The 16,618-nt window shown below is 35.4% G+C and overlaps 1 long non-coding RNA gene across 1 annotated transcript; it reads right to left on the reverse strand.

Annotated features, from left to right (window-relative positions):
- Positions 1–313: 313 nt before the first annotated feature.
- On the reverse strand, positions 314–3,174 carry LOC141629718 (uncharacterized). Its single transcript, XR_012537335.1, has 3 exons — positions 3,094–3,174; positions 2,974–3,014; positions 314–596 (listed from the first exon to the last, which is right to left on the reverse strand). It is a non-coding gene; the product is annotated as an uncharacterized LOC141629718 (long non-coding RNA).
- Between the last annotated feature and the right edge of the window lie 13,444 nt (positions 3,175–16,618).

A 16,618-nucleotide genomic window follows, 5' to 3' on the forward strand; every position in this document is an offset into this window, starting at 1 on the left:
AGAGGTGGCAGGCAATTCAAAAGGCTGGCGATTTTTGAGTATACAAGTATAGCTTACACTGATAATGTTGCTCTGATAGATCATGTGCAGCTTGATATGCTTGTTAATTTTGCAACCATTTTTGTAACTCACATGATATCAACTTATTTATGATACCCTGCATCGTGGCCATTGAAAATACATACGCACACCAAATAATACTATTTACTAATTTCCATTGAATGCATATTTCTGTGACCTGTAACACCCACACGGTATACCTGTATATTTCAGTCTATCGCAAGTCTGCTAATAAATAAACTAACCAACACTAAATTTGCCCCCCTACATTAAAGGCACAACATACTTTGTAAAAGGAAATTCGTTCTCGGCCAACGATAATATGCACATTATTCTTACATAATTTCCCCTAATATGGTACAATTCAAATTACTTCAACTGATCCAAGCATCATCAAACATTAAATATCAAAATGCCTTTACTCACCTATACTTTGAGAATCATCCATCAACATGCCACGCTTAATTGACGGACGGTTGTCTTTTGATCTGAAAGCTTTTACCGGTATAAATAAATGCCTAAACCTGTATCACTCTCTGCACACAAAAATTGAAAGAGTACCAATCATCAACTACATATTGTCACAACTGCCACGTATACAATCGGCATTTTTTTTAAAAAAATTTAAAAAAGAAACACAGGCGTGCTAAAATGCCCTAGCCTTTTAGCATGCATCATACAGATTCTGAAATGATACACCAGACCCCAATGCGGCCCTATATTTGGTTTTTACATGTTTCAGATTGCCAGCTAATTCAGTTAAATCCAAATGTACTACTGCAGTAGGACATTTGTGAAGGAATATGCATCTGATCACTTTACACCCAAAACACATAAAGATACAATTTAAATCCAACATCTTAACTGATCATTTTAAATTCAATATACGCTTTTAAAAGTTTATCTTTGCAATGAACACTCAAACTGAATATACCACTGAATCCAACACGATAAACAAATAAACCAGCAAAGCAAGCACATAGCAAGCCCACACATTTGGATTTCAGATCATAACCCAAACTATACACACATAAATTGAAAAGTTAGGTTCACAAGAAGCATGATTGGCCAATATTCATTCAATTGATTCATTACATTACAGAGGTACAGCTTTGAATGTTTCTGATTAAACTTCATACAGCACTACACAAAAGGTTACCCTCTACTATTGAGTAACGTGCCATTTCGTCAGCATCATGGCCACAAAAGATTCAACTGTGCCTTCGAAAAGGCTTATTATTTAACATACATAAGTGGTTTGCATTCTACAGCAACCCTATAACTATTCTTAAAGCTGATAACTAATGCCTTGCAAGCTCTTTAGGCATATTGGCAGCCCCCCTGGTAAGTGGCTCAGTAGCTGCAGGTGTGCCAAGGCTCCAATTTGCTGCACCCCTCTCTGGTGGAATACCCCTACATTTTTTTTGGGGGGGAGGCAAGGATAGGCTACTCCTCACACCATACGCTGGTCCTTCAGGGGTGTGGTAACCATCTGCTATAAAAACAGGAATGGATTCCAAATCAGATGGTAAGCAAATTTGCTGGTCTCTAGACAACAAGTACCTACGCCTTTGAAACCCACAATGTATCTGTGAATACTTCATCCTGTTGAAGTTAGCATCTTTCACAGAAAAACCATAAATGGTTTGAAAGTATTGTATAGCTTTTTTGGCCAAGCTTTGTTTGGCCTTTTCCACGGTGTCGCCGCCATCTCCAATAAAGAACCTTTCTTTGAATGCGTGGTCTGGCCATGTTATTGTAAAACAACAAACATATAGCCCACCTGGTTGGACTATGAAATCAACCTCATCAGCAGTCACTTTGTATGCAGCCACAATCTGCAGCCAAATACCCCATATATCCACGATGATTCTCTTTGGCAGGGTAGTCGGGACCTTCACTTTCGTGTTCTTTATTAGGCCGCAGCTGTTACCAGGGGGACCCGCTCCACCGATTCAAGCGCGTTACGCTTGGCCTTAAAGAATTGACAGCAAGCCTTGTACTTGTTCCTCCTCTCTAAATTGACATCTTCTATAATCACCTGCTTCTTCTTGAACCAGGAAATCCACTGCCTGTTCAGCAGCTTGTTCCTCAGATTCAGCAAGGTTCAGTCCTTTTTCCCCTGTAAAGAAACATGCTGTAGGACCGGCACCTCTAAGAAGCACCAAATTAGCTCTGTCCATTGCTAAATTTGCTTGGCTGTATATCGGGTCTGGCCACTGAAGCGCCTTTGTTATTTCAGACAAGATAGAACGGAATGAAATCCTGAACTCTTTTTTTTCCGGTTCCATTTGAAATCTTACCTGTAACAGGCAAAAAATAAAGCACTACCCAAAAGTAATAGCACCTTCTTCCCACAGAAATCCATTTCATCAATCTAACACTTACCTCAAATTAGCTAACAACTTTTCTATCGCTCTAAACACAGCTCACCGCGTTTTCTAAGTCTGTCTAAGATAACAACCACACACATCCATGACATTTGGTGTGCCCACCAAGGATAACTTGCTCTGGCCACCAAATGAGCATTCGTGGGCCTAAAACCCAAAACAGAACAGACACATTACTACAATGCATAAACATATTCCTACACACACCAAATATCCAACAGAGTACTTCAATGCACAACTACATTTTTACAATTACACATTCTAAAAACCACAAACACCAATGCATAAACACATTATTACACACAAAAACTATGGTATCTATACAATTTAACAATCTGCCATCTGTATTTGTTGTGTGTTATAACACACAGCAGTTAGATCTGCCACACAAAATAAAGCATGATGCACATTGTCTCCCAAGCACCAAGTGGCAACCCAAACCAACTTCTGAAATTTAAACTACAAATCAAAGCAAACAAAACATTTTTTTTTAAAGAAGAAACTTAAGTCCCTTTTTGTTTACCTCTCAAATAACCTGACTCCACGGCTTTCCAAATTACTGAGCTGCATAAACAAAACATAAATTAGATACACAAACTAACTAAGAATAATAGGGCCATTTGAGTTATAATTTAATTATCACCTCAACCGTCTTCAGACACCACTGTAATTTTTGAAGCCTTAGCAGTCATATATAGAGTTACCAACGCAACTGCCCAACCTGCATGAAACTGCTGTAAATTAATCTAGTGACATCACAGTGCCTTACCCCCTTTACTTAATTCACATGATTATTAGCAAAGCTCAATCAACAGTCACTTCACCTTACATTGCTTGCTATACTATTAGTAAACGGTACAGCCTAAGTTGAACCCCACCCTAATGAACCATAACAATTAGCAGGTACTTTGGCATATAATAATAACAATGCAGTACAATTGGAGTAATGATTTACGCCTAAAACCTTACTCCTATCATATTTCTAATCAGCTGCAAATCCCCTGTTGGGAAATGTGTCCTCAACAATAGTGCGATCACATGATTTAAAAATCATTATTAAATCTCATTTTAAGAATACAATTGGGAAGTAATATTGTTACTGTCAACTGGTCAACATATATCGGTAATGATTGGCTAACTAGAGTTTGACATTACTGTCGTGTGACGGTGGTGATCAGTTGACCCCCTAGGTCATACCTAAAGGGCAATACTCTTAATTGATTATTTAATTAATCGTATAATGTTACGAGTTAATTAAATTACTTGAAAATTGACGGATGATTTTGGAAGTAAAATTTACGTATCATATTGAAATGTGATTAAATAAGATACGGTCTGAGTAATTAAAGTGTATAATTACTCGGATGAAATAAATTGTTTAATGTAACAATTAAATTTGAATGAATTATTATAAATACAATCCGTTGTGATTTATAAATGGTAAAATATTTTGGCACAAGTAATTATGAAATTACTAAGTCGATTTTGTATGTGACGTATTTTTATTAATACGTTGATTTTTAATATGTTAAAAATACATATCAAATTTATGTCACATATGACATGTGACATATTGACAATTGACAAAAATAATATGGGATCCATATTATAGATGTGCCGAAAATTTGGAAGAGGATTAGGATTAATATTGTGTTTGCAATTAGTGGTAAACATAATGATTAAAATAGGAGAGTAGGCATGCAACCCTATTCACCTTGTGAAGGCAAACTAATGCATGCATTGGGTCTTTCTCTTCCCCTCTCCTCTCCTCTTTCACGGTTCACCAAAAGAAAAAGAGAAAGAGTTTTGTCTTTTATTTTTGGAGATACACTACATGCAAGATGGTAGAGTTTCATTCATTCTTACTTCAAAATATTTTAGAAAGATAAAAACCTCTAAAAATCCCTCTCCTCTAACCGGTTTTAGAGAGTAAAAAACCAAACATTTTGGTTCAATTTTTCATAAGATTAATATTATACTAGATCAAATAATATTAATTAGATTAAGAGAAAGTCTTGGGTATAATGCTTAGGGAGAGATCTTATACTTAGATCTTGTTCATCCATAAGGAAAGCTCAAGAACAAAAGAAAAGGAGATTTCTTTTGTGCCCTATAAAACCGAAATACCCATTGTAAGAACATGATTTCTTCTCTTTGTTATTTTTGTTTGCATGCATAAAATCCGTTTTAATTTTATGACAAATTATTTAGACATATATGAGTATGTTAAGTTTGTATATGAATCTACATTTCCTTCAATCGGTATCAAGAGCCACGGTTGTTTGCATGCAAATTGGTTAAAAGTTTTTCCGAGTTATATGAATAACAAATAAAACTTGTAAAATTTGTGTTATTATGATATATCACGAAATTATTACATGCATGTTAATATTTCTGGTCCTAAAGTGTTTTAGGATATTTTGGTTAATTTTTCGGATTTTTATTGTTCATAATTTACAATAATGGCATTTAAATGTGATTTTATGAGTAAAAATGTCATTTTTGGTCTAAAATTAGTTATACTTCGAATTTTCACTTGGTTTTTGGATATGTTGTTACATATATTATTTTGAGATAACCTGCAAATTTTCATAATTTTTGGACTTGTTATGCTCGAAAAATGAATTTTTCATTATTAAATACGGATTTAAGAGAAAAATAGGTTAATATGAGTTAAATTTCGAATCTGGTCATAGAAAATTAATATGTTGTCACATGCAATTTTACAAGATGTGTGTAAAATAATTGGCTATAAAGAAGTCTTTTAGCATGATTTATGAATTTTTGAAGAAAAATAGCATAAATAGTGACATTATTAGTTGAAAATTAATAAAACATAATCTATGACTTAGGAAAAACGTCTAATGTTGCATTTTATTATATTTTTCAGATCTAAAATTGAAAAGTTAATGAAAATAATTTTTCCATGTTTTTATGATTATTTTTTTTATTAAATATCGATAAACCGCAACATTGTTTTTCCGGAAAATTTTCGAAATTTTTAACCTAAGATTTTGAACATTATGAGTGTCATGGAATTTTTCCAGAATGTTCATGAATTTAAATTTCAAATTTTGAATTTATTTGAAATTTAGTGATTTATTTGAAGTATATGGCTTATTTTTGTAATTTTTGGTCCATTTATGAACAATTTTATAAAATAAGGGTTAATTATGGTCAAATTATTAGTGAAGACTAAATTTTGAGTCCTAAGAGGTTAGGGTAATTAACTTATGCATAAATATGAGTTTATGTATTTTTGTGATTATAAAATGTTGAAATCACGCAAATCCGTAAAAACCGAGTAATATATGATATTGGCTATTAAAGGCGATTTAGCATAAAAATTGAGCATGTTCATACATATTATAATGCTGCATTTTCTTTATGATTGTCATAATTTTAATTTATGTAATTTTGAATTATGTAATTTTACTTAGTATGGCCTTAGATTTTAATTGATATTTCCCGAAATGTATGGGAATATCGATTCGGTTGTATTTTTTATTGTGATCTCGTATCACCGTTTTGTAATTTAATAGATTTATTTTATTTTAGTTACAAATGTATAATAGGAAATTATGTAATTTATTATGTAATTTTATTCATTCCGGAGTTCCAAAAGACGGATTACTTCAAGAATGGCGATACATAAAGACGGTGTTACCTCGAGATGCGTGCCACAACCGAAGTTCAAGGGACCAATGGAGTTGGTTTCCGAATTTGTAATAGATTAAGAGTTTTTCTATTTTAGGAAAGGCCATACTAGGATTTATTTATCTTTTTGCTTGCATTTTATTTTATGTCACATGCATTGCTAAATCGCCATAACTAAAACATGCATTGTCTTTTTATCGAGTTTATCGACCGTGTCAATTAGAATTATCGTAGTTCACCGCTTTAGTTCACTTAAAACGTGATAGATAATAAATTGACATGACCTCTCGCTAAAACAATCAATTGAGACATAGCCTTACCAAATAGTAGAAACCATGAAAACCTATTTCGTGAGGGAGTGCACTCGGCCACACCGGGTACAAACCTTGTTACGTAGGGGAAGTGGGTGATGAATGTTAATCCACCGAATTCATGTTGATGAGGGATGTATCGGCCCCACCGTGCCCAAGTTAATGTGAGTTTGGATCATGGACACATTTATTCGAAATTTGGATTGAACTCAACAAAAGTATTTGATAAGGGATGTATCGGCACCACCGTGCCCTTGTCGATGTGTTTTGGGCTAAAGATAAATGTTAATGTAATTTTATCGACCAAGAGTTCTAAAAGTAGAATCGATTAAAGAGTTAATCCACCGAGTTATATTGATAAGGGATGTATCAGCCCCACCGTGCCCAAGTTAATATGAATTTGGATCTTGGAATCATTTATCATAGTTGGGTAGAGGTCACTATGTAAATGCTATACTTGTTTACAAGTATTAATAAAACGATAAATGTTAAGTTTTCCGCTATTCCGTTATTATTGTTCTATTTCTTTACCACAATTCATATACGATATCATTTCGATTTTGATACAAATCTCCATTAAAACATCGTAACTAAAGACAAAATTTGAATTTTCTTCTAAAACCTCAAATGAACCATTGTTAAGGATCTCTTGTAAAGAGTATAGATTAAAAGTTGTTCATTATCAAACAGGTTTTTGATACTTGACTAACACATCTACTTACAATGGATTATTTTTCATGTACTTAAATGAATTAAGTACCTTGAAGCGATAAATTGTTTTGGTAATTAGTTTTGTCAAGAATTCGTAATTGACCAAAATAACGCAACCACTTCAATGAAAGTTTTAAGACTAAAACGAACAAATGAAGAGTGAATCTTCATGAATTCAATTTTGCTTCTCAAAGCAAAGACTCATTGAATTAAGTGGGAGCATTCTCTTAAACCGTTAAGATGAGGACGAGGTTCAAGAAGTAAGGATTATAATGGAATTGATACAAGGTAATGTTAAAAGTAAAGTCATTGAGGAATGACGATACTAAACCTATCAATCCCGACCGATAAAGTTTCCATTATCTTAAATGTTGGACACCAGAATGGAAACTACCCCAAATTTTTGAAGAATTATCAAGTTAGTTGTGGGACATCTAATGGGACCTTCTTCTTTAAATTGTTTATTTGATTAAACATAAAATTTTGCTAGTACTACTTAAATCAATATTAGAAACCAATGGAGGTTTTCATCATTGTACTTGATACATAGGATGATTAGAATATGACGACTAGCAACAATAATATCGAGAGATAGAGTAATTGTGTACTCAATCTAGTTTTTGGATTTAAAGTGGTACTTAATTGTGACTATTAAGTGCATAAACTCTAAATAAGAATATAAAATTGTTAAGAGACAAAAGAGGTTTTTCACTTTTGTGACCCTATTCACCACGATTTGATGAATGGCTAGCCCATTATCAAGGTGATTATATTCTAAACCAAACTAGAATGATATATCATGTAGATGATGTAAGATTCAAATTGGTAACCCAAGATTAAACCTTAAATTTTGGAATGATGAACGCAAAGAGTTATCGAGTACTCTTGAAACCATTAGATTGTTAATGGTATATGCGTATCTTGTATTCAAAGCAAGATGTCTCGTGCCTTTTGGTTGAAAAGGAGATCGAGGTTTTAAATCATTGATCCAAAATAGGTTGATCATTTTCTTTTACCAACGATTTAGGTTGACGCTAATGTGTTCACTTAATAAGGTAAATAGAGAAATCTTTGAAGAATTTCAAAGAATTCAAGGAATCACGATTTAAGTCGTGATGGGGTTATCAAAGTGAAGACTTTGATATAAGCCAAAGGAAATGTGATATAGTATCACAAGTTAATCTCTCTTAACACGCATTATTGAATAATGTGTGGTTGAATATGAATTCAAACGCTATTCGATATGGTTTGGACTTCAATCAAGTAACTTTGAGTCACTTGATCCTTTTGGGGAATTTATCATTTTGTCTAAATTATTTTCCACTAAATCATATGAGATATGAAATGGTAATGTACCATATTTGTAAGTTTTCACAAGAAACAAATGCTCATTTTTCCCTTGCAATTATCACGAGTACGACGAGTTTGCGGCTCGTGAAACTGTCTTACTAAAATACAAGTTTATTTCTAGAAGACAGAGTGGGAGAAATTATTCAAGAGCCACAAAGGATGTTATGTCGCAAGAAACTGGTCTTTCTTGGCTACATGAGACGTTTTGTGTAAGATGTTGTTTCTTTATAACCTAGGAGGTTAAATTCGTCACTTGTTAAAAATGATGAATTCATGCTACTTTTAAGAAAGTAAAGAGCTTATAACTTACAAAAGAAATTGTTTGATTCAAGTTGATTACTTCTAGAAAGTAATGAACATATGACTTACATAAGAGTGTTTAAGTCACAACTCAATACAAGGCTTAGAGCCATGAAAATCCGAAACCAAAGGGCTTGATTAGTGACAAAGGGTTTTGCACTAATAAAGAGATATTTCAAAGCAAGATTGGTTGCAAAGGGTTTTGCACCAATTGAAATGCTTAAGTCTATTTGGATCCTCTTAAGGATTGTGTTTCATTATGAGGTTATGAAATACGTAGCAAGTGAATCTAAAACCCGCTTCTTCAAAAGAAGGAATGTATTCAATACATGTCATGAGTTTTGTAGATTCTTGCAATCCTAAGATAATGTGAAACTTAAGAGAGAATCTTAAGTAGGACATCAATGAGTTGGAATCAATGATTTAATCATATTATAAAACGTTTCTCGATAAGTCGAGAAGTTGTGTTTATACATGGATTTTAGTGGGAGTTACGGAAGTTTTAATTAGTCCGATATGTGGATGACATATTGATCATTGAGAATGATTTAAGACTTTTGGAGTATTATAATACATCTTGAATATCCGGATTTATGAAGATAAATCCATATGATATTAGCGTCGAATAAGAAGTCTTATGTTGATAAGATTCATGATTAGTTCAATTAATTGAACATATTTGATTGATTCCATTTGCTTCCGCTGCCGGATCAATTAAATGAGTAATGGTGTATAACACTTCATATACTTTGAGTATGATGAATTGTTTTCAAAATCGAATTTAAGTAATCTTTGCCAAGTACGCCATAAAGAATACCCTTAAGTGCATGCAGAAGCATTAAGGAAGTAAAGCAAAGTGTTTATGATGCAATTTTGTGTAAGGGTGTTACACAAGTGACAATTGACAATTGAGGTTGCGCATGGTTTCCGACAAAACCATAATCAAAACACATAAGGATGGTTAAGATACCATTGTGGTTATGATATTTAAGAAATAGATTTTCTAGAATCGTTCTAGGCAATAAAGAACAATGAGAGATATTTTTAACGGAAATTGAGTACACTTGCGATCATGAGATGTGCAAGAGGATGAGTCTCGCACACTTTGTGAAAACAAAGTGGGAGCTATTCTTAGGCTAGAGGACCCATGTCTTGATTGGATCTTGACACGTACTTAGAAAGTTTTGTAATGCAAGTGTATACATTACAAAGGAAAACGAGTATGTAGTAAGGTTGAGTAAGGTACAAGAAATTGATGAAACCTACTAACCAAAGCCTTCTCAAAGGCTAAACATGATGAGTCATGTCATTTCAATTGAATTGAAATGAACAACTACGTACAAGACCAAATTAGATTATAGAACATGAAATAGTAATCGGGCATTGACTATTCATATGTGATAATCGCATTTGTCGTTCGAGTTTTACTTTAAAAACTCTTTTATTATACTTTGTTACATCCAAACGGGTTGTAGAGACAATTGAACCACGTTAAAGTGAACACGGATTAACATAGTATTCGCCCATAGTCACTTGTATGAGGTGACGTCTCGAAGTGACTAGAGTGTGATGCGATTGATGGCAAGTTCAAGTGCCATACGGTCATGTGAGATGACTAGTCGATCACATAGGCAGGATGTTAGGAACACCTTGTCGGGCCTTATGACCGCTTATAGAGTTCTGGCAAATTTATATAGCCTGGTCGTGGCGAGAGTTGCTATAGTATTCTAATGAGTCGATTCTTTTGACTAAAGACTGTTCACCTAAGATGGCACAGTTTTCGATTAACTTTGATTTGTGTTACTACGACCTTCGTAAATGGGGTCAAATGGGCATATTTTGGGTTATGATGGCTGTGGCTAGTCGAAGGGAATGAGTGCGATAGGAATTGTCCACCCCCTTGTCAGGGTTAAAACAATATCTCAGGGCCACTCGAGGAGTAATGAACTGGAAATGCGTGGCCACGCTCGGAAGGTATCCAGAGTGGATAAATCCGGTCAATCAGTTATTCTCCAGATCGAGGAAACCATTCTTGATATGATCACTTGCAAGTACGACCTGAAAGACACCTTGCATTGAGTGGGAGATAGTAATAGGACAAGAGAATTGGTGACGCACACTTGTCGAGGACAAGTGGGAGATTGTTGGGAAATGTGTCCTCAACAATAGTGCGATCACATGATTTAAACATCATTATTAAATCTCATTTTAAGAATACAATTGGGAAGTAATATTGTTACTGTCAACTGGTCAACATATATCGGTAATGATTGGCTAACTAGAGTTTGACATTACTGTCGTGTGACGGTGGTGATCAGTTGACCCCCTAGGTCATACCTAAAGGGCAATACTCTTAATTGATTATTTAATTAATCGTATAATGTTACGAGTTAATTAAATTACTTGAAAATTGACGGATGATTTTGGAAGTAAAATTTACGTATCATATTGAAATGTGATTAAATAAGATACGGTCTGAGTAATTAAAGTGTATAATTACTCGGATGAAATAAATTGTTTAATGTAACAATTAAATTTGAATGAATTATTATAAATACAATCCGTTGTGATTTATAAATGGTAAAATATTTTGGCACAAGTAATTATGAAATTACTAAGTCGATTTTGTATGTGACGTATTTTTATTAATACGTTGATTTTTAATATGTTAAAAATACATATCAAATTTATGTCACATATGACATGTGACATATTGACAATTGACAAAAATAATATGGGATCCATATTATAGATGTGCCGAAAATTTGGAAGAGGATTAGGATTAATATTGTGTTTGCAATTAGTGGTAAACATAATGATTAAAATAGGAGAGTAGGCATGCAACCCTATTCACCTTGTGAAGGCAAACTAATGCATGCATTGGGTCTTTCTCTTCCCCTCTCCTCTCCTCTTTCACGGTTCACCAAAAGAAAAAGAGAAAGAGTTTTGTCTTTTATTTTTGGAGATACACTACATGCAAGATGGTAGAGTTTCATTCATTCTTACTTCAAAATATTTTAGAAAGATAAAAACCTCTAAAAATCCCTCTCCTCTAACCGGTTTTAGAGAGTAAAAACCAAACATTTTGGTTCAATTTTTTATAAGATTAATATTATACTAGATCAAATAATATTAATTAGATTAAGAGAAAGTCTTGGGTATAATGCTTAGGGAGAGATCTTATACTTAGATCTTGTTCATCCATAAGGAAAGCTCAAGAACAAAAGAAAAGGAGATTTCTTTTGTGCCCTATAAAACCGAAATACCCATTGTAAGAACATGATTTCTTCTCTTTGTTATTTTTGTTTGCATGCATAAAATCCGTTTTAATTTTATGACAAATTATTTAGACATATATGAGTATGTTAAGTTTGTATATGAATCTACATTTCCTTCAATTGGTATCAGAGCGGATAAATCCGGTCAATCAGTTATTCTCCAGATCGAGGAAACCATTCTTGATATGATCACTTGCAAGTACGACCTGAAAGACACCTTGCATTGAGTGGGAGATAGTAATAGGACAAGAGAATTGGTGACGCACACTTGTCGAGGACAAGTGGGAGATTGTTGGGAAATGTGTCCTCAACAATAGTGCGATCACATTTATTCAAGTATTTGATAAGGGATGTATCGGCCCCACCGTGCCCTTGTCAATGTGTTTTGGGCTATAGATAATTGTTAATGTAATATTATCGACCAAGAGTTCTAAAAGTAGAATCGATTAAACGTTAATCCACCGAGTTATATTGATAAAGGATGTATCGGCCCCACCGTGCCTAAGTCGATATGAATTTGGGTCTTGGAATCATTTATTATAGTTGGGTAGAGGTCACTATATAAATGTTCATATCTTGTTAAATTTGCAAGTATGATTTAAAAAGACAAATGTTAATATTTCCTTTCCTCCATATTTGTAGTGCATTACAATGAATCCATCAAATGCTACCGCACCGATAACCATTGAGTCATATCACCATGTTCTTGACAATGTATGCTCCAACAATAATTTCGATACAACTAGAGAACTTCATTTCGGGATAGGATCGGATGGAAACCTTAATTTCATCACCACTTCTAAACCACCCACTACTACTAGACCTCGTGTGAGTCCGTCTCAGGAAGACTACCTCATACGATCTATAGGGTCTTTATCTCTGGAAGATAAGGATGCCAAAGCTAGTGGGAGCTCTAGCAATCAAGTTCTTGCTTCAAAGGGCAAGAGGTTCAAGAAGAAGGGAAAGAAAATCAAGAACTTCAAGCAAGTTAATGATGAGTGCCATTATTGCTATGGCATGGGACATTGGCTAAGGAATTGCCCTATGTATTTGCAAAATATAAGGGAGGGACTCATTACTCCAAAAGGTACAATTCCTAAAGAAATTTATGTTATTGATATAAATTATACTTCCACTACGACATGGGTACTTGATACCGGTTGTGGTTCTCACCTTTGTAATCATTTACAGGGTTTAAGAGATGTGGAGAAGCTTAGCAAGGGAGATGTGGATCTTCGACTTGGAAATGGAGCTCGGGTAGCGGCCGAATCCAAAGGAACTTATGTTCTAGCTTTGCCAAATGGTTTTGAGTTGTATTTGCATAATTGTTTTTATGTTCCTACGCTCTCTAAAAATATTATTTCAATCGCCATGCTAGACATGGACGGTTTTTGTTTTGCCATCAAGAACAATTGTTGTACTATTTCTAGGAATGATTTGGTTATTGGCCAAGCAACTTCCATCAATGGCATTTACATCTTAGAGACCTCAAATCCTACAAGAGATATTTATAACATTCAATCAAAGAAACTCAAAACAAGTGACCCAAGTGAAGCGTTCATTTGGCATTGTCGATTAGGTCACATAAACGAGAGTCGCATCAAAAGATTAATTTCAACTAATGTGATTACGCCATTTGATTATCAATCATATGGCACATGCGAATATTGCCTAATTGGCAAAATGACTCGTAATCCTTTTAGTGGTAAAGGGACACGAGCTAGTGAGCTATTGGGACTCATACACACCGATGTGTGTGGACCATTGTCTATCACCGCTCGTGGTAATTATGACTACTTCATAACCTTCACCGATGATTTAAGTAGATATGGGTATATCTATTTAATTAAACATAAGAGTGAAGCGTTTGAGAAATTCAAGGAATTTCAAAATGAAGTGGAGAACCAATTGAATAAAAGGATTAAGGCACTACGATCCGATCGTGGTGGAGAATACCTTAGCCTTGAATTTGATTCACACTTGAAAAGTCGTGGTATTATATCACAACTTTCTCCACCCGGAACACCACAACTTAATGGTGTTGCCGAAAGGAGAAATCGAACCTTACTAGATATGGTTCGATCCATGATGAGTCAAACCGAGTTACCGAACTCGTTTTGGGGATTTGCGATACAAACCGCAATTCGATCTTTGAATAATAGTCCCACAAAGTCCACCGAAAAGACTCCATGTGAGATGTGGACGGGTAAGATCCCAAATATATCCTATATGAAGATTTGGGGATGTGATGCTTACGTCAAAACTAAGAACGACAACAAGCTAGCCCCAAGATCCGAAAAATGCATCTTTGTAGGTTATCCCTCGACCTCTCGAGGGTATTACTTCTACAAACCTCAAGATCATAAAGTGTTTGTGTCTTGCGAGGCTGTCTTCTTAGAAAGAGAATTTATTTCTAAAAGACAGAGTGGGAGAAATTTTGAACTTGATGAAGTTCAAGAGCCACAAACCGAGATAGAGACGCAAGAAGATGTTCCTTCGTCGTCTAACGCGGTTGTACCTCCTCCACTAAGAAGGACGGGCCGAGTAATTCGCCATCCCGATCGATATGTGGGACTTATCGAAGAAGATGGAACGCTCGATGTGTTGCTTATGGAAAGTGACGAGCCCGCCACCTACAAGGCCGCAATCTCTAGTCCTAATTCCACCTTATGGCTTGAAGCCATGAAGTCCGAAATGGATTCTATGCTTGAAAACCAAGTTTGGGACTTGGTAGATTTGCCTAAAGGGGCAAGACCCTCCAATGCAAATGGATATTCAAGGTCAAAAATGGCATAGAAGGACATGACGATGTCTACAAAGCTAGGCTAGTAGCAAAAGGATTTACCCAAGTCCAAGGTCTCCATTATGATGAGACCTTCGCCCCGTAGCCATGCTAAGATCCATACGGATTTTGTTAGCGATCGCCGCATTTCATGATTATGAAATATGGCAAATGGATGTCAAAACCGCTTTTCTAAATGGGCATTTAGAGGAGGAGGTGTACATGATACAACCCGAAGGTTTTGTTGATTCTAAAAATCCTAACAAAGTGTGCAAGCTTAAGAGATCCATTTATGGTCTTAAGCAAGCATCTAGAAGTTGGAATCATCGATTCAATCATGTTATAAAAGAGAATGGTTTCACTCGAAATGTTGAGGAACCATGTTTATACATGAAATTCAGTGGGAGCAATGTTGTGTTCCTAATCTTGTATGTCGATGACATACTACTCATTGGAAATGATATTCCAATGTTGTCTTCTGTTAAGAAGTGGTTAGGTAACCACTTCCAAATGAAGGATTTAGGAGAGGCACAACGCATATTAGGTATCCGGATCTATAGAGATAGACCCAAGAGGGTATTGGCACTAAGTCAAGAGTCTTATGTTGATAAGATTCTTCGACGATTCAGCATGGACAAATCCAAAAGGGGTTTGGTACCTATGGTAACCGGAACGATATTGAGCAGGACTCAATGTCCCTCCGAACCCCATGATGTTGAACGCATGAAGTTGATCCCTTACGCTTCCGCTGTTGGATCAATCATGTATGCCATGATATGCACACGTCCCGATGTCTCGTATGCCTTGAGCATGACGAGTAGATATCAAGGAAATCCAAGTGAGAGTCACTGGATTGCTGTCAAGAACATCCTTAAGTACTTGAGAAGAACTAAGGACTCTATCCTTGTGTTTGGAGGAGACACTGAGTTGCGTGTTACGGGATACACGGACTCAAGTTTTCAAACAGATAGAGATGACATGAAATCACAAGCTGGTTTTGTTTTCATGCTCAATGGTGGTGCCGTAGTGGAGAGAAGCTTCAAGGAAGTCAGAATCGATTCAACAACGGAGGCTGAGTACATTGCAAAGATCGAGGTCTGCCAAGGAAGCTATGTGGATCAAGCAATTCACGGAAGGTCTAAAAGTAGTACCTACCGCCGATGATCCCATCACTCTCTATTGTGATAATAGTGGGACGATCTTCCAAGCTAAGAAGCAAGTCTAGTAATAGATCTAGACATGTACTTAGAAAATATCATGTAATAAGAGATTTCATTTAAAGAAAGGAAATTGCGATTTGTAAGGTTGGGACGGATGACAACATAGCCGATCCGCTCACCAAGCCTTTATCACAAAGCTAAACATGATGGGCATGTTACGTCCATGGGACTTAGACGTGTACCAAATTTCTGTTAGATTTTGAAATGAAATAAAAGTGTTGTTTTTGGTTCATGTTCATAATCTCATTTGTCTTTTATCTTTAATTTATACTTTGTTACATCCAAACGGGTTGTAGAGACAATTGAACCCCGTTAAAGTGAACACGGATTAACATCGTATTTGCCCATAGTCACTTGTATGAGGTGACGTCTCGAAGTGACTAGAGTGTGAGGCGATTGATGGCAAGTTCAAGTGCCATAGAGTCATGTGAGATGACTAGTCGATCACATAGGCAGACTGTTAAGAACATTTTGTCGGGCCTTATGACCGCTTATAGAGTTCTGGCAAATTTATATAGCCTGGTCGTGGCGAGAGCTACTATAGTATTCAAATGAGTCG

This window comes from Silene latifolia, chromosome 2 (genome assembly GCF_048544455.1).
Source record: "Silene latifolia isolate original U9 population chromosome 2, ASM4854445v1, whole genome shotgun sequence".
NCBI classification, from domain to species: Eukaryota; Viridiplantae; Streptophyta; class Magnoliopsida; order Caryophyllales; family Caryophyllaceae; genus Silene; species Silene latifolia.